Source organism: Otolemur garnettii, unplaced genomic scaffold (assembly GCF_000181295.1).
Source record: "Otolemur garnettii isolate 467f Iridium unplaced genomic scaffold, OtoGar3 scaffold00029, whole genome shotgun sequence".
NCBI lineage: Eukaryota > Metazoa > Chordata > Mammalia > Primates > Galagidae > Otolemur > Otolemur garnettii.
The window spans coordinates 8158807-8167593 of NW_003852424.1; positions in this window are offsets into that span (position 1 = coordinate 8158807).

An 8787-nucleotide genomic window follows, 5' to 3' on the forward strand; every position below is an offset into this window, starting at 1 on the left:
AAAAAAAAAAAAAAAAAGAAAAGAAGACTAAGACAATCAGTGGAAAAGAATCTTCAATTAAATAATTTAAGATTTCCCAGAATTGAAGGATACAATTTCCAAATAGAAAAGTCTGATCAGGTCACAAGACCAACAGATGAATATAGACCCACATCAAGACCCATCATTGTGAAATTCCAGAACATGGGGGACAAAGAAAAAATTCTAAAAGTTTCAAAAGAAAAAGAGAGAAAATCACATACATAGGACCAGGGATTAGAACAACTTCAGGCTTCTTAATGGCACCACCAGAATAAAAAAAATAGTGAAGCCTCATCTTGAAAATGCTACGGGGAAATTGTTTTCAACTCCAGGTTCTATCCTTAGCCAAATCATCTACTGAATTTGAGGACAGAATGAAGACATTGTTCATGAAAGATCTCAAAAACGTTTCCTCTTACCTAGCTGCTTCCTCAAGAAGCGGAACGGATTCTACAAGGGAGAAAACCTAGAAAAAGAGTTTCACAGGATGGAGGAAAGAGGAGCCACAGTGCAGAAGGAGGCAAGCAGAACCCTTGGGAGGATGGTGCAGGGAGATGCTTGGTGTCACCCGCACTTCTTGGCCGCCAATCAGCGCTGGAACAATGTCATCCAAGAGACAGACAACATTGAGGACTGTCATCACCCAGGTGTTCCCTCTCATTGTTTCTTCCTTTTTACCTGAGGACTGAATACTCGGGTAAACTTAACCCAGATTCGAAGTTGTATATAATCTATCTTGAACCACATAGTGACAAAATTTCCTCTCTTCCAGTTAGCCTCACTGCCTGGATCAACTAAAGAGTTACTTCTTCCCCACATAAATGTTCTGTTTTGATGTACTCTTAGGCCATGGTGAGAAGCACTTTTTTTTTTTTTTTTTTTTTTGGAGACACAGTCTCACTATGTCGCCCTGGGTCAGTAGAATGCCATGGCATGACAACTCACACCAACCTCAAACTCTTGGGCTTAAGTGATCTTGCCTCAGCCTCCTGAGTAGCTGGGACTACAGGCGCCAGCCACAACGCCCAACTAAGAAGCATATTTAAAATAAAGAAGCACACTCCCCTGACCACATTCCTTCTGTCATCCTGACCCAACACCTGCCTCCTACTCTCCTCCTACCAATGTCCTGATGATGCTGTACCCTGTTTTTTCCCAGTATTCACTTGGGACATTGCCTAAGAGAGGTTCTGGTAAATTTTCAGGGCAGCTGAAGTCAGACTGTAACCCAAAGCCTGTTATGTTTGTTTTCTATGCTGGGAGCCTCCATCTAACTGTGGCAATATTACAATATTACAGCTAGGTGTGTGGCTGCTACTCAGTTTCTCAAAATTAAATAACTGTTCAGGAATCACCTATGTGGTGATCTTTTAAAAGTCTTTTTTTTTTTTTTTTTGAGACAGAGTCTCACTTTGTCACCTTCAGTAGAGTGCCCTGGTGTCACAGCTCACAGCAACTTCCAACTCCTGGGTTTAAGCAATTCTCTTTCCTCAGCCTCCCAAGTATCTGGGACTACAGCCGGACTATAATGCCCGGCTATTTTTGTGTTGTTGTTGTCATTGTTGTTTGGCAGGCCTGGGCTGGATTTGAACCCACCAGCTCCTGTGTATATTGCTGGCGCCCTAGCTGCTGAGCCACGGGCACTGAGCCTAAAAGCCTATTTTAAAAAGTAAAAGAATATTTAACTCAAAGTAACTCAAAGTTTAGGTGAGCAGGTAACCTCCAGTTTAGGGGGCCCAATCATGAAGGGGGTTCCAGATAGTCTCAAATATACTGGTAACTGTTTATTTCTTTGTGTTTTTTGTTCATTTGTTTGTTAGTTTTTGAGATAGAGTCTCACTCTGTCACCCAGGGTAGAGTGCACTGGAGTCATAGTTCACAGCAATCTCAAACTCTTGGGCTTGAGTGATCCTCTTGCCTAAATCTCCTGAATAGTTGGAACTACAGGTGTGCACCACCACATCCAGCTAATTTTTCTGTTTTTAGTAGAGATGGAGTCTCACCCTTTCTCGGGCTGGTCTTGAACTCCTCAGCGCAAGCAATCCACCTACCTTGGCCTCCCAGCGTGCTAGGATTACAGGCCTGAGCCACCTCATCAGGCCAACAGTTTATTTCTTTTTTTTTTTTTTAACTTTATTTTATTTATTTATTTATTTATTTATTTTGTAGTTTTTGTTTGGGGCCGGGTTTGAACCCACCAGCTCTGATATATGGTGCCGGTGCCCTACTCCTTTGAGCCACAGGCACTGCCCAACAGTTTATTTCTTAAGCTAAGTTGTAGCTACAGAACATGGCTTTTGTTATTATTCTTTTAGGATATAAGTTCACTTAATACTTTCTTCAGGATGTAAGATCATTTCATATAATAATTTAATTATAATGCAAATTAATAAATTAGATCAATGATAATTTTTAAAATGATAATCCAAAGTGGAGAGAAAAGCTACTAAAAAGGGCCTGAAGCGGGAACAAACTTGGTTTATTCCAAAATAGACTGTTTCAGGAAGAGCTGCCCTATAAGGTGTGTGAGCTAGAAATTGTGAATACCAACACCCCTGATTTAGCTCAAGGTGACTTTCTTTTTTTTTTTTTTTTTTCTTTCCTTTTTTTTTGAGACAGAGCCTCAAGCTGTCCCCCTGGGCAGAGTGCCGTGGCATTACAGCTCACAGCAACCTCCAACTCCTGGGCTCAAGCGAGTCTCCTGCCTCCGCCTCCCAAGTAGCTGGGACCACAGGCGCCCGCCACAGCGCCCGGCCATTTCTTGGCTGCAGCCATCATTGTTGTTTGGCGGGTCCGGGCTGGGGATTCGAACCCGCCACCCTAGGTGTACGTGGCTGGCGCCCCAGCCAGCTGAGCCACAGGCGCCGAGCCTCAAGGTGACTTTCTGTTCAGAATTCTGCCTCTACCCAGTAAGCCCGGAGCAGTTGACCATAGAACATTAAAGTGAGAACTCATAGAAATGAGTGGATAGAGGGACAAAGGGGGATAGAATACTGTGAGAAATAAAGGACTTAGTTTTGTAGGGAGCTGAAGTTGCACCACAAAATGAAGGATCTCAGAACTGTGCTCCATCCCTAGAGCCTTCCATTAAAGAACAAAAGATCGGTATAAATTGTCAGTTTGTCCTTTGCGAAGGATAGAAATACCACTGTGCTATCTATTATCATGCAAAAAAACCCCACAAAACTTACTGGCTTAAAACAATAATCTCTCACAATTTCTCTCACAATTTCTATGGGTCAGAAATTCAAGACCCCTGCCTCAGCTATGTGTTTCTGGCTTAAGGTATCTTATGAGGCTGCAGTCAAGACATCATCAAGGACTGCTATCATCTGAAGGCTTGACTAGGGCTGGAGGATTTACTTCCAAGATGATTCCTGCAATGCTTTTGGCAAGAGGCCTCAGTTCCTTGCCACATGGACCTCACCAAGCTGTCTCAGTGTACACACAACATGGAAACTGGCTTCTCCCAGGGTGAGCCATCCACAAGAACACAGAGGTGAGAGCCAGAAGCCACAATATCTTTTATGCCCTATTTATGCCCTACCACCAGAAGCCATGTGTTATCATTTCCTCAGTATCATATTGGTTACACAGTCAGCCCTGTTCAGTGTGAGAGGGAACTATACAAGGGTCCTAAAACACCAGAGGAAGGCAGCATTTGTGCTGTCTTGATGGCTGGCTGCTACAGTCAGTGGCTCACACCTGTAATCCCAGCATTCTGGGAGACTGAGGCAGGTGGATTTCTTAAGCTCATGAGTTTGAGACCAGCCTGAGCAAGACTGAGACCCCCTGTCTCTACTAAAAATGAAAAACTAAGCCAAGAGGATTGTTTGAGCCCCAAGAGTTTGAGGGAGCTGTGAACTGTGATGCCACAGCACCCTAACCAGGGCAACAGAGTAAAACTCTGTTTCAAGGAAAAAAAAAAAAAAAGACAAAAAGGAATGCCTTTACAACTAAAGGGAACCAGTTGGTTTGTGTGACTGAATAATCCCAGACTAGGGTAGGCTTCCAGGCATATCAGAACCCTGAACCCCTCAGTTCTGCATTCCTCTCCATTAGCCCCTGGCTTCTTTCAGGAAGATCCTTCGTATGTGGTGGCTAAGTGACCACCAGGAACTTGAAGCTTGTCCCCTTCCATTCACCCCAGCACGAAAAAAAAAGTCTTGATAATTTTCAATGATTAGCTCAACCTGTGTCCCACACCCACCCCTGAGCAGTGGCTAGCCTACAGGTCCTATCACCACCCTAAAGTCCTGACGTGGGTAAACCTCACAACCTGTGTGCAGGGAAGGAGGGCACCCCAAAAGAAAAGAAAATCGTTCTTACTAAAAGGAGGAGAAGCGGATTCTAGGGGGACAAGCAAACCAAAAGCTATCCCTCATAGCAAACATTGTACATGCCCTGTCCCTCTCTAATTTGAGTGGCCAAAATGATAGAGAATAGATACCCATGGTAAGAATATGGGTCATATTTCCAATGCTATGAATGCTCGCTAACCCATCCAACGTTAGTTGTTTATAAGAATTTTTATCCCATAGTTTCACTATCATCTTTCTTACTTATTTCCATGGCAGCATGTGAAAAGCCATATACAATTTGAAATTTGATTTTCTTAGAGCTCTGGCGAGTAATCATTTAGTATGTCATTTACGCCTTTGAGATTCTAACGAAATCTTTTGGTGCTCTGAGAAACATGAACATCCCATGTACTCAGTTTTTCATACAATGTGGGAGGTTCATGGTCCCTGCCCCAACCCACTGGAGCACTTCAGCTGGGAGCTCATCTTATCCTGCACATGGCCTTAGCATCTGAACTCAGATTTCCATCTTGAAGCCAGACTGTTTCACTAGCACAACTTTATCAGAAATGCTCTTTCCCTTTTACTTAGAAAAGCCTAATTTTATTAAATTTCAAGAAAGAATCTAAAGGAACATGATCGTTCAGTCAAGACAAAGTGTTTATTTACAATACTGAGGAACCAGATTTACATGCCCAGCTGAAACAAATAAGTAAACCGACATAACTAACACACAGGCTTTTAAGACACATGACAACAGGCAATGACAGTCTGTAATTCTTTTATTTTTATCATGTTATTTGTTTATTTTTTAAATTTCAGCTGAATATAAGGGTACATGTGATTAGGTCATGTTGTTTGCCTTGGCCTGCGATTCTTGCTAGACAGGAAACATGTGAGATAAGCACTCTCACTGCTCCAGTTTATTGCCTGGATTGCATTTTCAGGCCTCAGTGCCAGGAGGGGAAACCCAGGTGGAACCCAGCGTTGAGGAGATGGGGCCTTTAGGGAGGGTAAGTTGGCTACAGTTATCAGGGCAGAATACCAGAGAGGACGTGAGTCATAAAAGGAAACATTGAGAAGTTGAGTTAATAAACATTTTTCAAATCTCTTCTTTAAAACTATTAAGAAAGGCCAGGTGCTGTGGCTCATGTTGTAATCCTAGCAATCTGGAAGGCCGAGGCAGGTGGATTACTTGAGCTCAGGAGTTCAAGACCAACCTGAGCAAAAGCATGATTCTATCTCTACTAAAAATAGGAAAAACTAGCTGGGCGTGGTGGTGCCTAGTCCCAGCTACTCAGGAGGCAGAGGCAAGAGGATCTCTTGAGCCCAAGAGTTTGAGGTTGCTGTGAGCTTTGACGGTGCCACAGCACTCTACCCTGGGGTTACAGAGTAAGACTCTATCACAAAAAACAAAAAGAAAGAAAAGGAAAAGACACACCACACATTTGGGACAAAATATTTGCAAATCACATATCTAATATAGAATTTGTATCCAGATTATATAAAGAACTCTCAACATTCGGTATTTACAAACGAACAACCCAATTTTTTTTAAATGAGCAAAAGATGTGAAGAGACAGTTCAGACAGTGAAGATATGCGAATAGAAAATAAGCACATGAAAAAATGCTCAGTGTCATTAGTCAATAGGAAAATCAGGATTAGAACCTCAGTGAGGGCTTGGTGCCTATAGCACAGTGGTTATGGCACCGGCCACATACACTCAGGCTGGTGGGTTCAAACCTAACTGGGGCCAGCTAAGCAACAATAACAACTGCAAAAAAAAAAAAAAAAAAAACGGCAGGGCATTGTAGCAGGCGCCTATAGTCCCAGCTACTTGGGAGGCTGAGGCAAGAGAATTGCTTAAGCCCTAGATTTTGAGGTTGCTATGAGCTGTGATGCCACAGCACTCTACTAAAAGTAACACAGTGAAACTGTCCCCACCCCCCAAAAAAAAGAACAGGTGTCAAGCCAAGTTTGTCAATTTCTAGTTAAACATACTCACCATATGATCTGCTCCTAGGTATTTACCCAAATGGTATATCTATAAAATGGAAAACTATTCAACAATAAAAATGAATGAAGTATTAATATTTGAGACATAGATGAGTCTCAGAAATAATTTCGCCGAATGAAAGAAGCCAGAAAAAAAGAGAACCTGGAAGGTTCTGAAACTCCTCTACATCACAAAACATGACTATGTACCCAGGCATGATGGCATGTGCCGGTAGCTCCAGCTATCTGGGAAGCTGAGCCAGGAGTTTGAGGCTGTAGTGCACTATGATCATGCCTAGGCAACACAGAACATGAGGAAAGCCCCACATCGCCCAATCTGTACCCCAGTGTCAACATTCAGAAACCACCTGGTGGGGCATGAGATGACCTAAAGGGCCTGGGAACCCCAGGCTAACTGGAAAAGACTATTTCCGTTGCACAAGAATGCAGGGTCACAAAACAAGCAAACCACTGGTCTTCATTTAAAGCATTGACTGTTCAGCAGAAATAATTTGACATTATTTTAACTTTTAAAAATATTACATTGAGGCCAGATGCAGGAGTTCACAGCTGCAATCCTAGAACTCTGTGCAGTTGAGGTGGGTGGATTGCTTGAGCTCAGGAGTTTGAGACCAGCCTGAGCAAAGGTGAGACCCCTCTCCCCTCGTCTCTGCTAAGAAGAGAAAAATTAGCTGGGAGTTATGGCAAGTGTCTGTAGTCCCACCTACTCAGGAGACTGAGGCAAGAGGATCACTTGAACCCAGGAGTTTGAGGTTGCTATGAGCTAGGCTGCTGCAACAGCACTCTAGTCTGGGCAATAGTGAGACTCTGTGTAGAAAAAAAATTACATTGAAATATTTATCTGTTTTAATTATTGAATTTTTTGGTAACTCTTAAATTTGGTGCTTGAAGCTATCCCAGCCCTGATAGTATATGTAGAATTTGAGCAAAGGAATTCTGGTAAGCAAAAGGCTTTGGTTCTGACTTCACTTCTACCATTTATAAGCTTCAGGACTTGGTTTCCCTGAACCTCACCCTCACAACTTTCTCGATCACAAAATACGGATGATTATATCTGCCCTATTCTCTTTGTAGGGTGGTTAACTACGAGAGTCAGATGAGATAATGAATGTTGTGGAGGACGCTTTTTTTTTTCTAAGACAGAGTCTCACTTTGTCACCCTGGGTAGAGTGCTGTGGCATCATAGTTCACAGCAACCTCAAACTCTTGAGCTCAAGAGATTCTCTTGCCTCAGCCTCCCGAGTTGCTGGGACTACAGGCAGCTTGCACAGCGCGTGGCAATTTTTAGAGATGGGGTCTCCAACCCCTGAGCTCAAGCAGTCCACCCGCCTCAGCCTCCCAGAGTGCTAGGATTACAGGCGTGAGCCACCGTGCCTGGCCTGGGGAGGACACTTTTTAAAACAGCTTTGTACTACATATGCACAAGGTGACACTAATTAGCATAGCTTATCTTCAGGTTTATACTTAGCGCAGGGATTAACAAATCCAGCTTGATCTGTGAGCTCCTAGATCAGACAGGGTGGCTGCATTCAGAAACTGTAGGACAACTAACACATCCAGGCCTACGCAGCTTTATGGTACTTGGAGCAAGTCTGTGCTGGCAGACTTGCTGACCACTGCTTCCACCTCTCTGAGACCCAGAAATAGGATATACACTAAGAAACACGCACTCTCAAGCAATCATCATTTGACTCCCCCCTGCCCCCCAAAAAATGGAGGTTAAACTTGGTTGCTGCTGTCAGCCAATGCTCGGTGCCATCACTCCATGGCTCCCATGTGTTCTCTGAAACAGCTTCAAGTGTGAATGTTTGTTACACAAAGTTAAAAAAACTTAGTCAAGTTGAAAAGTGTACTGACTGCTATTTAACTAAAATTGTACTGTACACTGAATTGACAAAGCTGTTTTAGGGAAGTACGTAAAGATTTTCTTAACTTGCTTTTAATTAGTGTAGTTCAATATTAATCTCAAGTCAATACAGAATTTATGATACGGGGTGGTACAGTGTGGGGCATAGAATTAGCTAGGACTATGTTTAATAGTAACTCTCAAGCAACTAGAAACTATGTTTTTTCCACAATCTACCACTCCCCATGGATGCTAGCTAACAGAGAGATTACTGTGATCGCAATTCTCTCACCATATTTACAAAGGTTGTGTGACTAGTGAGCTCAGCTGATGTATTTTAGGTCTGGTCTAAGTATTCCTGGCTAGTAGGCTTGTGCCCAGGAAATACTCATAACTTTGAATGGGCTAAAGGCGTCTCCATTTGTTTTTTATCATGTTGTTACTTTTTGTATAATCATTATATTTATTGTATGTTAAATTCTTCTTTATTTTTTTTTGAGATAAAGTCTCACTTTGTTGCCCCCAGTAGAGTGCTTTGGTGTCATAGCTCACAGCAACCTCTAACTCTTGGGCTCAAGCAATTCTCTTGCCTCAGCCTTCT